Source organism: Podarcis erhardii, assembly GCF_964252035.2.
Source record: "Podarcis erhardii genome assembly, chromosome: 6".
Taxonomy (NCBI): Eukaryota; Metazoa; Chordata; class Lepidosauria; order Squamata; family Lacertidae; genus Podarcis; species Podarcis erhardii.
The window spans coordinates 45,482,376-45,499,741 of record NC_138510.1 but is presented as its reverse complement, the minus strand read 5'-3'; the positions used below and the strand labels follow the sequence as shown (position 1 = coordinate 45,499,741).

The following is a 17,366-nucleotide window of genomic DNA, read 5'->3' as shown; positions in this document are numbered from 1 at the left end:
ATTCAGTTCTTGCCCAAATACTTCCAAACCTGTGATTGATTTGTTTTGTTTTTTGGTGATTTTGCTATTTTACATTGTTTTGATTCATCCAGCGAAGTTGGTGTCAAACTTATTGCTCTGCTTTCCTTTGGACCACATCAGTAAGGCCAAGAGTGGGGTCTTGTCATCTGGGCAGCCTAGGACCTCTCTAGCACCCTGGGGAGGTCACTTCGGTGCTGGTAACACAGCAGTTTGATTTCACTCCTGGAGGTGCACTCCATTGTCTCTTGAGACAGATAGATGCCAACAACAATACAAAAAGGAAATGTTTTGATTTGTTGATCTTTGCTATTGTTGTGAGTTGCTATGAGCTCAACTTGGTTGGAAAAATGGCATAAACATATTAGATGCTAGCAAAATCAAATCTTTGCAACCATATGGACTAGAAACTTGCTTTCCTCACCTCATTAAAACTGATAGATAGCTGAATTCTGGACCCAATACTGCATTCTGAGCTTCGTGCTTGCATGCCATTGCACATATACACCACACTGCCCTTATGCTAGATTGTATGACAGCTGCCACAGTACATACTGCAGAGATTCATCCAGGATGCAATCTCTAATCTCAATTTTGAAAGTTCACCCATTCACTTATTATCCTGGCTTATGGAACCTAACCATGACAACATGTGAAATTAACACCCTTAGTTACAGTGCAATCCTATCCCTGTTTAGCCTCACTGATTTCAATGGGTTTTCCCCAAGGAAATGTTCAGTGTGATGTTCTTTTGAGGTTAAGGGTGACAAATTCTATAACATGACAAGAGGCAAAGTATAAGGATTTCTAGTTAAGCCTATGCTAAAAAGGCTAATGGACTGAGCTCATCTTTTAAAAAATAAGCAGGTATTTCCCCACAAATACACTTCTATATAAGATAAAGCATTGAATAAAATTATTACAAGTCAGCCTAAATACTGCATTCAAGTTTATGATGCAAAAACTTAATCAGAACTTTCTCAGGTCAGATTAAGGTCATAAACATATTTGAAAACATTGCTGAGCATAACTAGAAAATATATATTATTAGAGCAAAAGAGGGAAACGAAAATTAGAGGTAGTCAAGTTATGCCATTTGCTTTTTTGCATATTGTCTGTTTTAGCTGATTAAATGTAATTTTTGGTACGTGAAATTATAGGGTTACTAAATCCTATGATTTTATCTTGAGGACTTTTAGCTGTTTCTTAGAGACAGTCTCACAAGATCTCAGCTTTCTTTTTTTCTTTTTTAATGGCCCCAGCCTTAAACACACCCTTGAGCAAATCTCACATTTCTAACCTTCCTGCTTGAGAAGAAAAACAAGATGTTATGACTGAAAAGAGACCCTAAAGTTTTAGAAAGTATAAAGCAAATAGCCTTTCTTTTAAAAATCTCATATTGATAAACCAATCCCATGGGCCCCACTCATGTTTTCTAGGACACTTGGAGTCAGCAGTCCTGCACTCAACACCTAATAACTGTTCTAGTTCCTATGTCAGCAAACAGGCATTCTGTTAGCTGCTTTTGGTCACTGTTTATAATTTCTGACTGCAAGTTGTTAAGAGCTATTGATTCATGAACCGCCTTTGAAAGGGATTATCTTCCAGACAGACCAAAAAGCAAACTTGGATGAAGTTTGCAGGCTCCCAGATATGTGGTCAGCCTTCAGTTTCACTTTATGTGAGGCAGGGAAAAACATGAACTTATGCTGCAGTGAGCCTTGTTGTAGCAGAGAACCTGTGGCCTGCTGGATGTTGCTGGACCTAAGTTCCCACTATCTGTAACCACTGGTTATTCTGGCTGGGACTCATGGGTGTTGCAGCCCAACAACATCTCAGGAGCCACACTTGAGGTACAGTAAAGGGTAAAGGGGACCCCTGACAGTTAAATCCAGTTGTGAAAGACTCTGGGGTTGCGGCGCTCATCTTGCTTTACTGGCCAAGGGAGCCAGCGTACAGCTTCCGGGTCATGTGGCCAGCGTGACTAAGCCGCTTCTGGCGAACCAGAGCAGTGCACAGAAACTTTGGCCTGCCAGTTGTTGCTGAACTACAACTCCCATCAGCCCCTGCAAGAATGGCCATTGGCTAGGGGTGATGGGAATGGTAGTTTAGCAACATATTCAGGACCAAATGTAGGAACAGCCTCAGGAGACACAGCTTGCTGGTTTAGGCTAAATTGAAGAAAAGATCACAGCTGTGACTGAGCAACCAGAAGATCCCAAATTCTATCCCTGACACCTCCCAATAAAACAAGGATGGAGAACCCGTGGCTCTCTAGCCAGTGTTCAGGGGTGATGGGGGCTGTAATTTTGACACCCACATGTTCTCCAACCCTGAGTTAAAAGAATTTTAGGAAGCACATTAGGGAAAGTCCTCTGCGTTAGCAATCAGTAATCTGATTCAGTGTAAGGGACCTGCTTGGGTTTACCAAAAGTCTTGCATGCATGTGCTCAAGCATGCTTCAAACATTTCTGCATCAGAGCTAGAGCACAGGATTCAAGTGTTTCGGTAGATGCAGCCTTTCACTTTACATGCCATTATTTTCTTTCCCATGAATAGTACATTTGCAAGTGCAGAAGCTGAAGAAGAGGGAATGAGGGAAATCTCTTCAAGAGACTGCTGTTGCGACCTGACAGTTGTCTACAATAAGTTCTTGGAGCAAGTCCTGGGTTTAGTACCTGGTGTGTTGGCGGCTGGTAGCTCATATGAATCCATTTAATTTGCATGTGTTTGGCCTATGAAAGCCATCCTCCACTTGCATACTGCTGGACCAGCTTTCCTTCCTCTCCAAAAGTGTGGTTAAAAGCAGCTCTCTCCAAGGAGTGAATGTGGTCTCATTTCTCTATTCATGTGCTTAGGTGAATGCCTTCATTTCAGTCTTACACTCATCTAGCCTGAGTTGTCGCTTTCTGAACTGTTGGACCCTTCCAATTCAGCAGAAATACATTGTTTTAATTGCATCATCTCCATCAGGGCCCACCCAATACATTTGGGCACATGAAGCAAGCCACAAAATGGTGCGTGTGTCCCCATCCACTAGGGACCAAGGAGGAGTGAAGAGCTACATCAGGAAAAGGGTGGGGTGAGGATCAAGTTAACCTTACCGAACGGTTGAAGTAGGAATCAAAGGCTATCGGCAGTGGTGGGGGGCATAGCTGTCAACTTTTCCCTTTTCTTGCGAGGAATCCTAATCGGAATAAGGGAATTTCCCTTTAAAAAAGGAAAACATTGACAGCTATGGGGGGGACTGGTCGGTCCGTGAATCAGTGTGTTTTTACATGAGTAGAATGTATGCTTTTATTTAAAATGCATCTCTGCGTTATTTGCGGGGCATAGGAATTTGTTCATTTTCCCCTCAAAAAATATAGTCCGTCATACTATGTGGTCTGAGGGATAGTGGACTGGCCCATGGCTGAAAAAGGTTGCTGACCCCTGTGTTCTCTCCTGCTAGAAAACCTTGGCAATTGCCATTCTGCATCTGGGGTTCTTCTCAGCACCTCACCGCACGGAAACTAGTGGTGCACACCACCCCAGACTCTGAGCCAAGCATAGGCAAACCTCAGCCCTCCAGGTGTTTGGGAATACAATTCCCATCATCCCTGACCACTGGTCCCGTTAGCTAGGAATGATGGGAATTGTAGTCCCGAACATCTGGAGGACCGGAGTTTGTCTATGACTGCTCTGAGCAGTGCAGGATGCTAGAGTTTCCAGGTGCTTACTCTGGGGTCGGTTTCCTTGGAATGAGGGACAGTGGAGACTGTATACATACAACCTCAGCCTAAGATGAAGGGGCTCACAGCTTTACTACCCCAGAAGCTCTTGCTTTTCGCATAGCCCCAGCCTTGGATTCCAGCAGAAGTCAAGGACAGCTATGACTCCCTTGCTTCTTCCAACAACCTGCTTCTAGCCCAGCTCACAAACACAACTCTGTGTTTGACTTTGTCTTTCTCACTACCAGCCAGGTGAGCGAGGGGACTCACTCATTTGTCCTTTGTTGCATGAACAATCATGCTTAGGCCCATTAACTCACCAAGAAGCGGGCCTTGCTATTTCCACAACTGAATTCTCCATTAGACTATAACCCTTGCTGGATCCAGGACCCCAGTAATTACAAGGGATTCAGCCTTCATGCAGGCTAGCCCACGCCCAAACTCACAACACTATTCTTGTGGGGAGTACAATTGCCAATTAAAAGAATAACAACAATATCCTCAAAACAATATATCCCCATTCTGCCACAGAGATTGGCTTTTTCCCTGTGACTGCTCCTAAGAGGCTAAAGAGAACTAAATAATTTGGGTCTCATCTTGTCACTGAAAATGCTTTGAATTTGCACAGCTGTGGGATAAAGTTCTGTGGTAAAGGAAGTCAGATCTGGTTTTTGCTCATAGTCTCTGAGCCCCTAAGCACATGTAGTCTGAAATAGATTTAATTGATTTCTCTTGGTCTTATTTCCAAGTAATTGTATCTAGGACTGCAGCCTTGGACAAGTTTCTCCATTCCTTAATCCAGCTGTAAAACTGGGACAATTTTCTCCTTTCTTCACTTTTTTTTCTTTGATGTGCACATTATTCCTTGTAATAACTGATTCTAAGGGCAAAGACTGCTATCTTATACCGCCTTATCTGGGTGTAAGCCCCATTAATTCCAGTGGGACTTAAACATGGTAGGAGTGGAGCACTTCCGGGTTAACGCCAACGCCTAATGGCGGATTCCCTCCGAGCTCCGGAGGGAATCGGCTCAGCAGGGGTCGGGTTCTGACGCGGCGGCGACGCGGGAGCCCTTAAAAACCACAGGCGCGGAAGCCTGTGGACCTGGTGACTCGGTGGGCACCATCTGCGCCCCCCCGACCTGTGAAGGAGCCGTTTTAAAGGCTACAGAACGGGGAACGGGGAGCGGCGCGGTGCTGAGAGTTCTCTGCTTCCCCTGCTGAGTGAAGCCGCATGCCATGGACGGAGAGCGCTGACTTTTTCCTTTGATCATTCGGACCAAAAGCAACAACCTGTGAGTAATACGGAATTTGGACTTAAAAAGGAAACTTTTTCTTTTGAATTTGGTAAGATCGGGGGAGGTGTAAAAAGGAAGTCCGCCCCCCCCGCCTTGTAGATAAATTAAAGCAAGGATTAGATAACTAAAGTTGAGAGAAATATTTTCGTCTTCATCGGATATAAATTATTAATTTTACGATTGGATAGTACAACTAATTTTGCTGGACGATAAGAGTCGGTTTGGAAAGTCAAAGTGCAACCCCCCGGAACCTGGGAGTGATTCGCGAGAGAGCCTGTTGAAAAGATACAGAAGACTTTGACAGCTGTCAAACTAGCTGCCAAAGTTGGGAAATAAAAGGAAACTTTGTTTCTGGTAACCTTGCCGGTTAGATTTTTTCTCTATTTGGATACAAATTGTTGGGAATAAAAAAGAATAAGTCACTTTGGATTTTTGGACTGGAACTGGAAGGATACTAAGTAAATATAATCCCCCTAGAGGGGATTTTTGGGACATTGCAAGAAATGGCTGCAATTGGAAAAATACTCACTGAGTTGAACAAGACCTTCTATCTCCTGGGAGAGTTCCAGGAACAGAGCGATATTTTGACTACAAGGGTAATAACATTGAATGAAACAGTAAATAATCTTACTGGAATTGGAAGAGACTTGACTCAAGTCTTTGATGTTGAACCAAAAGCCCTTGAAGTTGGAACAGATGTCTTTGCAGCTGAGCAAGAAAAGAAATCTGAGAAATCTGAGAAAGTGGAACTAGAGATATATGAGGACTTGCAGGAAAATGAAAGTGAAGCTATAATGCTGCAGAAGATCAAGGCAGGCCAGAGGCCTGTTAGTACAAATTTGATCAAGATGGAAGCTGGAGCTTTTGGGACATTTAGATTTAAAAGGTTTAAGAAACAAGATTTGAGCTTCACTCCTAAATACAGAGGCCTGCCTGGAAGAAAAATGGACTCTTTTGGGACAGAACTTTTCCGAGACTTGGTGCTGAATACAAAGGACTATCAAAAAAACCGGCAGAGAGAAATGGAGAGAGATTTAAGAGCCTCTGACGTGAGGGATCCAGGCTGAGAATAGATGGACTGATGGACATTGGTTTGGGGATCAAAACCGGGAAAGGGAGGGTGGGATATGGGAATCCAAAGGGTGTAAAAATATAATGTGTTAAGTCTTTTCTTTCTTTCTCTTTATATATTTTTTTGTAATTTTTATGGAATGTGGGAAAATCGTGGAAGGGAAACTTGGGTCGACTTTAGGAAAAAGGCTTAAGAATAAGAGAAAATTGATTTTTTAAATCAAATAGAAATAAGGTTTCTAAAAATAAATTGAGGAACGGAGGAAAGAAGAAAAGTAAAACAATAGCATGATTAAATAAACTATTAAGTTAAGGTTGAGAAATAAGATAAGAACTTGTTGAGCAGATAACTTAAATTGGAATGCAAGAAGGGGAGGGGGGAAGGAGGCCTGGGAAAGAAGGTGAAAGAAAAATAGGCTTTTTAAAATATTATGTGTTGTTTTTTTAATTGGTTTTTTTATGTTCTTTTTTTCAATTTTTGCTTTTTGTTTTTGTTGTTTATATTATGTGGAAAATTTCAATAAATATTCATTAAAAAAAAAAACATGGTAGGATTGAGCGTTTCATCTTGACTATATCCCTCCTGTGAATTTTCCCTCTAAAATGAAGCCTCTCCAAAAGAAGTGGGACGTGAACTAGGGAGCTCTTGATTGCTCAGTGTTTCCTGTTGCACGTACAAGGGCCAACATTGATGCTGAAATCCAGCTTTGCCTGAGCTCTGCGAGTGTGGCTTTCTCCCGATTGAAGTTCAGAGTGTTTGAGGACTGGGACATTCGCAGGGAAACCAAAATACGTCTTTACAAAGCTATTGTACTACCAACCTTACTGTATGCTTGTGAAACATGGACCACTTATAAACGCCACCTCAACCCCTCGAAAGATTCCATCAACGATGTCTCCAACATTTTTTACACATACTTGGGAAGACAGGAGAACTAATATCAGCGTACTAGAAGAAGCAAAGATCACCAGTGTTGAAGCAATGATTCTTCAACATCAACTTCCCTGGACTGGTCATGTTGTGCGGATGCCTGATGATCGTATTCCAAAGCAACTATTCTGAACTTAAAAATGGAAAGCGTAATGCTGGTGGTCAACAAAAGAGGTTTAAAGACTACCTCAAGGCAAATCTTTAAAAATGTAGTATAAACACTGACAACAGGGAAACACTGGCCAGCAAGCGCTCCAGTTGGAGAACAGCCTTTACCAAAGGTGTCATGGGCTTTGAAGACACTCGAACTCAGGACGCAAGGGAGAAACATGCTAAGAGGAAGGCACTCTTGGCAAATCCACACCGTGATCAACTCCCACCCGGAAACCAATGCCCCCACTGTGGAAGGACATGTGGGTCCAGAATTCGCTTCCACAGTCACTTACAGACTCATTGTTAAAACCATGTTTACGGAAGACAATCTTACTCGGCTACAAGTAATCGCCAAAGAAAGAAGAAGACAACTCTTTAAAAGCATGTGCTGTTTCTAGTTATGTGTAAAGGCTTATTGTAAAATGGCAAAAGCAGACAAGAATTGTCAGGTTAGATCAGAATTTGGCCTTAATTGGTGGCCAGCATTGACGTGCTAGATAAAATGCAGAGTGATCCAACATTTATTCTGAGGCTTGAAGACACCATAAACATCTTTCTTCACTAATAGCTTTTGATGGACCTGTCCATAAATTTGTCTTACCCTTTTAAAAATCCTGTTATACACAGTCTTGACCTTAGCAAATCCCCATGGCAATTTGTTCTACATATATGAACTGCACTGTATAAAAACATACACCTTTCCAATAAGGGTGTCTTGTTCATGGGCTGCATTCACATAATTACTGATCTCACAGATTTTTGTCAAATGGTGTAGCATTTTCTTCCAAAGCTAAGAATCCCTTTATTCTTCCATTTCTCCTTGTATGGGAGATATTCCACTTACCAGATCATTTTTACTGACCTTCCCAATCATTTTTCCTGTATGAATTTTAGCATGGAAATACACTAGACAGCATTAAAGGGAAAGGATGTGACCATCAATGGATGCTGAGATGTTGTTTACAGTGAATTCTGAAACTAATGCTCACAGACCAGTACTAAAGCCCTCAGTACTGTCAACTGCGATTGGGATCAGGCAAAAGTATTTCCTAACCTGAGTTTGAGATTGCCACTTGAAGTTGTCCCTATCACTGTAAACTGTTCATATCACTACACCTAAATAAGAAATTAATCTACACCCTGAGAATAAGGCTCCTTTCATGCCTTTCTGTATCTCATTCAAGACTTTAAAGGCACAGGAAACTGTCAGTTAAATGTGACTACACTACCTAAAATCATTTTCACCAGGCATTGGACCTAGGATCTTCTGCTTGCAAAGGATATGCTGAGCTTTGACTCCTCCTTCTAAACAGTCGCAATAAATGGCAAGACTTTTCTCGGGGGGGGGGGGGGAGTGCAGGTGTATGTAACTCATCCGCCCGATTATTCCTTTGGAGCTGTGTGTCCCAAATGCAAAGAGCCAAGATCAGCTGCTGGTGTGATTCAGCAAAGTTTCATTGCTTTCATCACACATTAAAGACAATTAACATCAGATGAGGCTCAGACTGCCCAGCCTATTTAGAATCAATATTTTAATCCTATTGACTTCCCTATGGAGTGGCAGCTGGCTCTCTCAGTGCATCTATTGATTCTGAATTTGATTGTGGAGTGCAATGCTAATACCCTGTGTTTTCCTAGCTAGTGTTATGTATGTAGCTGTTTAGTGTTTTGGCATTTGATTGCATGTAATACTGTGGATATAAGCCTGCTTTATGAGTGTTTACACTAGTGTGTAAATGTGTAATTTATAACTTCAGCATATAAATCAACATAGTTAAAGGTCTTGTCCCTTGTGCCTTGAAGTCTGTTTCCAGATTTAGAAGAAATGTGCTTTTTTTTAAAAAAATACTGTTTAGTTTTCCTCTAGTTGCGGTGTATGGAGGGAGTCATATACTGCTCTGAACTAAAGCAGGCAGCAGCAAAATCAGCCAACCAACCATCATTGGTTAAAGCAAAGTTACATCCATGTAAAAGAAAAATGAGTATTTTTTATCCAAAAATGTTGGGGCAACAACTTGTCAGAAAATTTAATATTTACACAATGAATGGCTTCCTATTTGGATCTTTCAGTGGTGTTGTCATGGCCCCAGGGGTTTCTCTTGTTGAGCCAACATGATTCTCATACTGAGACCCAGCTGTGGGGTGACGTTTAATATTTGAGAGAATAAACCAGCTGAGTTTTGTATCAGCACTTCGCCCAGAGTTACTTTGCTCCTCTAAAAAGTCCATAAAGGAGGCATTTTTACATCTATCATTTGAACCTCTTACCACAAAAACCGCCTTCAAATGTGCACCTTCAAGTGTGGGAACCACTTGCACACAGCACCACGCGACATCGCTGGTGAATAATGTTAACCACGTAGGGAGGGATGACTGCATGAGTTTGTCCCATCCAATGGGCCCTCTCCCTCTTGGAAGAGCATTGATTGCAATGGGGGTGGGGGACTCAGAGCCCACCCCTGTGATCATGTTATTTGCACATGGCCTGTTTCACAACAAGTTTACACCACACAGAAGTGTCTCCCACGCTGCTGGTTACATATGCAAAGGGGAATGAAGTCTGTTTCGTATCAGGGGCAAACACTCTAGCAAGGAGCAAGCTAACCAAATACTGTATGTATTCCCAGGATGTGTTTAATAGCACCCAGCAAGAGGCACTCCAGTAACCACAATGATTCTCTTTAAAAGGAGGCAGCTCAAAGAGCAGGAACAGGGATATAAACCCACAAGGGCAAAGTTGTTGTAAGACAACGTTGTCACTGACAGTGGCGTAGCGTGGGTTGTCAGCACCCGGGGCAAGGCAAGTAATTTGCGCCCCCTAACCCATGGATTTGCGCCCCCTAACCCTAACCCCCAGATGTTGCGCCCGGTGCTGCCGGCCCCCCCCCTGCACCCCCCACGCTACGCCACTGGTCACTGAGACTTGTAACACCACCACCACCACCACCATGAAGATTCCTTGCATCCTTGAATATGGGCTTGGAGAGACATGAATTTAACCTTTCTACTCAGTCATTGGCACCCTTGCTGGTCTTATAATTTCATCTTCTCTAGGCATCTGCTTCCCGTTTGTAAAATGGGTTGTTACAATGATGAATGATGCATCATAATTGCAATGACGAAGGATATGCTTGTTAACATCTACTTTCGTATGAAAAAGTGCTGCAAATGATAAAAGATGAGGCAGAAAATATGCAAAGAGATCTCTGACTTTTTACACCTCTTGCTTTTAGTCATTATTGCCAAAGGAGACTGAATCATTTAAAAAGATATTTTTAACATCAGACAACTCGGAAGTTTTAGAGTTGGGTGTCATCAGCATGCAGATGACATCTCTCTTAAATCTGATTCAAATGAGGCAGAGAAAATGCTAGTTTAGAGGAGCTTAGAAACAGTAACAGGCCAGGTGATGTTTAATAGAGAAGCTCATAGAACCAGCCATGCCACTGAAGATTGCCACTCACTGACATAGGTGTACAAATTGCAGCCCCTTCTGAACAGAGAAAACCTAGCCACAGTTATCCCTGCTCTAGTAAACCTCTGGTTAGATTACTATGATGCATTGTACAAAGGGCTGCTCATGAAGGCTGGGAACTGCAGTTACTCCAAAACGCAGCTGCTACGGTACCAACTGGGACTGGTCATTGGCAACATATCTCACCTGTGCTTAAAGGGCTGCACTCTCTCTCACTCAGACTCTGAGTCAGTTTCAGAGTGCTGATGCTTACTTTTATAGCCCTGCATGGCTTGGGATCTAGATACCTGAAGAACCATTTATTCTATTATCTTTGGAGACCCTCTTCTGAGTGTCTCCACCATCTAAAACAAGCTGAGTGGTGGGTAGGGAGAGGGAGCAGCAATATCTATCTATCTAAGTGTGTGTGTGTACTCTGGAGCTATTTACTGATGGGCATAAATTAATTAAACAAATAAAATAACAAGTGAAAGGATATAAGAAGAATCCTGCTGCACTGGATCAAAGCTCCATGTACGATGCAATTCTAGACATGTCTACTCAATAGTAAACCCCAGAGAGATCAAGAGGGCTTACTTCCAGGTAAATGGGTACAGGGTTGCAGCTTGGGAGTAGTACTCTGTTTTCAGTAGCGGTGATCTGGATGCCTCTGGAAGACCCACAAGTTGGCTATGTAGGGAACAACCCTCTCCTGTTGTTTGTCCCCCAGGAGCATATTGCTCCTATAGGTAAGGTAAAGGTAAAGGACCCTTGGACAGTTAAGTCCAGTCAAAGATGGGGGTGATGCCCATCTTGCTTTCAAGCTGAAGGAGCCAGTGTTTGTCCACAGACAGCTTTCTGGGTCATTTGTCCAGCATGACTAAACTGCTTCTGGCACAACGGAACACCATGACGGAAACCAGAGCGCATGGAAATGCCGTTTACCTTCCCATCGCAGCGGTACTTATTTATCTACTTGCACTGGTGTGCTTTCAAGCACACCATGTGCTATAAGTGCACGTGCTTTAAGTGCATGGTGTGCACATTGCCTGTTTACCACTTTTTTTTGGAAGGGGAGCCTAAAATCACAGGAGGCATATATTCCACTGCTACAGAGGGGGGCTGCTTAGAACCAAAAGAAAACAACAACGAAAAGGATAGAAAAGTTATAGGGGATAATAGCAGGAGATGGGATAGACTTATTAGAATTCTTTCCTCCTTTAAAGAAAAAAAAAATGATATTCATGGAGCCACATTCCATACAGCACTGACTCCAAACAGACACAAGGAGGGAAGACAAGATGCAGAAGTCTCTGGGATAGTAGGGAGCGGGTTTCTCCCATCCCTACTTGGAGATGGCAGCAACTGAACCCGGAAACCTCTGCATACAAAGCAGATGCTCTACCACAAAATGCCAACTCTGAGTACCTCTGAATCCCAGGTGCTGGGAGGGACATAGGGGGAGAGGCAGGGTTTGGTCTTCATAGCTTATGGGTTTCCTGGAGGCATCTGGATGACAGCTGTGAGAAACAGGTTGCTAGATTGGTCTTTGGACTGATCCAGGGTATAGTCTTAACACAAAGCTACATCCTTGCTGAAGCTAAGCTGGTCTGGTCAAAACAAAATAAAAAAAATCCTTCCAGTAGCACCTTAAAGACCAACTAAGTTAGTTCTTGGTATGAGCTTTCGTGTGCATGCACACTTCTTCAGATACACAGTGCATGCACACGAAAGCTCATACCAAGAACTAACTTAGTTGGTCTTTAAGGTGCTACTGGAAGGATTTTTTTTATTTTGTTTTGACTATGGCAGACCAACACAGCTACCTATCTGTAACTGGTCTGGTCAGTTTCTGAATGGGGAGAACTATATGTGGCTTTGGGCTCTATGAGATAGAAGCATCCTTGGGCTTTCAGAAGAAAGGCAGGATATAATTGTAAGAAAACTAATACTGAAAAAAGAAGCCTTGTTAGAAGGGCTCCATGTTGACACCGAAGTTTGAAGGTATCTGAGCCATACATTTGCTTGACTCAAGTTTCGGTGCTGTGGTGCACGGGCCGTTAGTCCTGCTGGCTCCAAGTCTCCGCATGCATTCATGCCAGCATTAGGAAGCATCTGCTGTCAACGTGATCCCACAAGGTCAAAGGTAAGACGTACAACACCGCTGACTTCCGCAACCTGATAGTGCAAAAGATTTTTGTTTCCTGGAAAACCCTTCTTCGCTTGCCGCTGCTACTTTGCCCCTCCCCCGCACCAATTCTTCCTGCAAAAATTTCCCGGCAACAACGGACTGCGGTTAAGTGCCGGGGGGAAATAAAGTGACATTTATCACAACAGATGGGCTGCTGAGAGAATGATGTTTGGATTCCCGCAACAACTAAGTAACAACTGCATCAGCCCATGATCTCTGACATTTCAGCACACTTTCCGACTCTGACCTTTTCCCCAGCAGCTACAAAATGGTTGTTGTCTCCACTCCCGTTGGTTCTTCTCTGTGGCTATTGACAGATATAGAATGGAAATCTCACAGTACGAGCTATTCAAGATTCTTCATAGATTAGAGCTGTTGATGGAAGTTCATGTAAACATCCTAAAAACAATAAAGGAAATAGTTTTGATTTTCCACATTATTCATAAATAATCTATGAATGGGATGGGGAGAAGGGGAAATAGGGTGCATCTGTGTTACGCATAGGCTTGCATATATTAAGGCTGTGTCCATGCTAAGTGGTGTGTGTGTGACTGCATGTCTTTGTGTGGCACCACACTCTGGGAATTTGATTTCATGGTAATGTGGCCCTTGGCCCCCAAAAGATTATTATCTCATTGCCAAAACTCCACCAGTTATTCTGACTAAATTGATTACCGTGTGTGTGTGTGTGTGTGTGTGTGTAAAAGGGAGTGGGTGGCGCTGTGGTCTAAACCACTGAGCCTCTTGGACTTGCCGATCAGAAGGTTGGCAGTTTAAATCCATGTGACAGGGTGAGCTCCCATTGCACTGTCCCAGCTTAAGGGTGATGTGAATTGTAGCTCTGTGAGAGGTAAGCCACAGTTTCCAGGATTATTTGGAGGAAGGCTTGTGTAAGAACATGTTGCACATTTATTGCTGGGATGGATGAGCATTTGTATTTCATGGTTTTAAATGTGATAAAACAATTTTAAAAAATACAATATATTTTATGTACCCAGAGAAATCCCTTTTTGCTTGCAAATACTGCTTTGCCCACTCAGTTCTTCTTGCAAGCTCTCTCTCTCTCCCCATCCTACCTTTGTCTTTCTATACCTATAATCAACTTGATAGGTATAGTCCCCTGGGATAGTCCCCTGGGATACTGCTGGGTCCTACTGCTATTGATTCTTATTGCGTTGCTATTGATTGTAAAGAGCTGAAGTTGGCCTAGAGCTAAACACTTTTCTAGTGTTAAGGCAATCAGCACATGATCTTCAACTTGCTGAGGTCTAGGTTCTTATGTGATGTTGACTGAATGGCAACAAAATCTATATTATTGATTTTCCTCCAGCCGCTTTGTTACATGTGTTCCTTCAGCTCATCTTTGCGCTATCTGATTACACAGCTGATCCTATTTGATCCAGTGGGATGAGATCTATTCTGACAGCTGTGAAGGAGGAACTCCAAAAACGGGCCATTATAATTCTTATTGTTGTCCCATGTAACCCCTGCCCTCTAAAATAAGGGACAGAAGCGGTAATGGGCATGATATCTTGAAATGTGGGACATCACATTGCAAAGCCTGCAAACTCAGTCCCCAGGTAATGCAATCTCTGTTTGTTTTAACAAATTTTAGTCCATCTTTTCATATTCAGCTCTGAAGGCAGCTGATGAAAGAACTTCTCACAACATCCAGAATCATTCTGTTGTTAAGTCTTCCATGTCAGAGCTTTCCAAACTTTTCATGTTGGTGACACACTTTTTAGACATGCATCATTTTGTGACACAGTAATTCAGCTTTGCATTATTTCACGACACGATAATTCAATTCTACTAGCAAACTGGACGTTAAACTAGCCCCTTTCCAGCCCCGGGAGGAGCGTGAGGAGTGTTTGTGTGACACACCTACACACTGCAGCCAACACACTAATGTGTCACGACACACAGTTTGGAAAACTCTGTTCTATGTTGTCTTGTGTGTGACATTTCTGACCTCCCCTTTACTAATTCTCTCTTCTTAACATGAGTATTGCCGTAATTGCTGGTAGTTGTCACAGAAATAGTTCAAAGTAGGGGTTAGGATCATTTGCATGAATTGGGATAAGGCTGCATTGGGGACCTGCATTGACATGATATGGTTCTTGGACCTTACATTTGACACCTCCGATTTAGATGCGTCATCTTTTTTTCCATTTGTTTTTCAAGTGCAAAACTTCACATTGGCTAGATATTTTTAAAAGAACTCTTTCCCACTTTCTGCCTTGTGTGAGCAAGCTTGAAACTTACAAATTAATAGTAGCTCAAGAAGTTCAAAGGCCACTTTAGCAATAACTACTACATATTTCATGACAGGGACCATGATGTCATCTCTTGGGCACTGCTTGCCAGGACTCTGCATGCCAGATAAGCTTTTGCAGGGAGAAATCCACCCAATAAGCCAGATAGAGGAGGAGGTAAGTTACATTAACGTATGTGTCTTATAGTTAAAACTGCCACTTTTATTTTGAAACTTTCCAAATCTCTTTAATCGTGACCAACTGAAATGTTGACTCATCTCAAAAAGGATACTGCAGAGTTGGAAAAGGCAACCAAAATGATCAAAGGGATGGAGGGCAACTTCCCTGTGAGTAAAAGGTTGAAGCATTGGGGAGTTTTTAGTTTAGAGAAAAGGTGAGGGAGAGGAGACGTGATCGGAGTTTATAAAATGATGCACGGCATAGAGAAAGCAGATGGTGAAAACTTTTTCTCCTTCTCTCATAACGTTAGTACGCCAGTGAAGCTGTGTGTTGGAAGATTCAAGACAGGTAAAAGAAAGTACTTCTTCACACAGTTAAACTGTGGCACATGCTCCCACAGGAGGCAGTGGTGGCCACTAACTTGGGTAGCTTTAAAAGAGGCTTGGGCAAATTCATGGAGGACAAGGTTAGCATCAGTTACTAGCTGCTATGGCTAAGCTCTGCCTTCCATGGTCAGAGACAACATCTGAATACTAGATCCTGGAACCCAAAGGAGAAGGAAATGCTCCTGTTTGTGAGTTTCCCAGAGGCATCTGGTTGGCCACTGTGAGAAGATGCTTCACCAAATGGACCATTGGCCTGATCCAACAGATTCTTCTTATGTTTTTTTGTCACAAAATAGTGAGCAAGCTTTTGAGTTCACCAGGCTGAATGTTAAGCAAAGCGCTGAGTGGAGTGAGAAACGCACAGCAAGGACACATTTCATTCATGACTGCCCAATGGTGTGTTCCAGCTAGGAAAAACATGGCATGAAACCATACGTGCATGCAGACCCTTGTATACCAGCCACACACACAGGTTGCTTCTGGGTTGTATTTTTTTTTGGGGGGGGGGGAGGATTCAGTTCCATAGTGGAAATGTAGGTTTGCACAATTAAAGTGCCCTGTTGCCCTGATGGAACAAATCCATTAACACACACACACTTTTGTGGTTCAGAAAGTGATGGAGAAATCCACTGAAAGGTAGATGAACAAATGATTAATGGGGAGATGTATAACCCAGTGCAAGCAAACGGAAGCTCATTGTCCTATAGCCACCCTACATAGAAATTAGAATGCTCAATAAAGACTGGATATAGCCTAACTTTCACATAAGCTTTGTGCAAGCAAATCAAGATGAATGCTCAAGGAGCAGGTCTGGAGAATCCACAGAAAAAGCAGATCTGGACAGGCCTGTGAGTTCAGTCCTGATACTGCAGACAAATTCCTGGGCTGAACATCTACTCAAAGGCAAACAATGTTTCTTGCTCCTAAAAGCATGTCGTGTCCCCCATCACCACCACACACACCATTTTCCACCTGGCTTCACTTGGTGGATCTCCCAGTTCAGGTAGATCCCACAAGCCTGAAGTCTGCCCAACTCTGCTAGAGCATTTCTTTGTGGGAAATAGACCACCGGTTGCTCCCGGACTTTCCTGTATGTAACTCTTGGGCTCTAAGACAGCAATGATCGTTCTTTAAAAACAATAGTAACAAATCGTTTGACTAATGAGGGATTGCAAATCAAGGCTGGTCCAGAAGGAAGCACAAGGAATGGGATGGTGACCTTCCTTCAGGAGGGAAGTCGCCCCCGCGGGGGGGGGGGTATTCCTGGAGGAGTTTAGTAGAACGTGGCAAAGACTCTTTGTCGAGCGTTTCTGTTTTGTTTTTTTTAAATTATTTCTGCCTCCTCGCAATCCCACCCTTCCCCCTCCGCTTAGCCGTATGGGGGGGGGGGGAGAGAGAGAGAGAGCCCAAGGCTCTTTGATCTGGAGTTTGCATTGATCCGAGAGCACGTCTCTTGCCTTCAGCCTAGGCACACCAAAAAAGTAAAAAGAGAGAGAGAGAAGGGGGGGGGGGACTAAAGTGTTGCAGGTCATGGCATCTGCAAGCTGGTTTCTCGCCCCCTCCTCTCCTTCCCTTCTTAATTCTCTTTTCTGAGCACAATCCCCCTTTCTCATGCCCCTCCCCTCTTTCCTCCCGAGCCGGGCAAAGTAGGGGGAAGAGCCTGCGAAGGGAGCTTGTTGGGTCTGGAGCTCGCACGGGAGTTTGCATTGATCCATTGATT

The 17,366-nt window shown here is 43.1% G+C and overlaps 1 long non-coding RNA gene across 1 annotated transcript in view; it reads left to right on the top strand.

Moving 5' to 3' along the window:
• The window catches only part of LOC309343684, a 34,216-nt gene extending 18,958 nt beyond the window's left edge, over positions 1 to 15,258 (top strand). The window contains exon 3 of the long non-coding RNA XR_014157368.1: positions 15,157 to 15,258. This is a non-coding gene — a long non-coding RNA (uncharacterized lncRNA). The remainder of the gene's footprint in view (positions 1 to 15,156) is intronic.
• Positions 15,259 to 17,366: the final 2,108 nt, after the last annotated feature.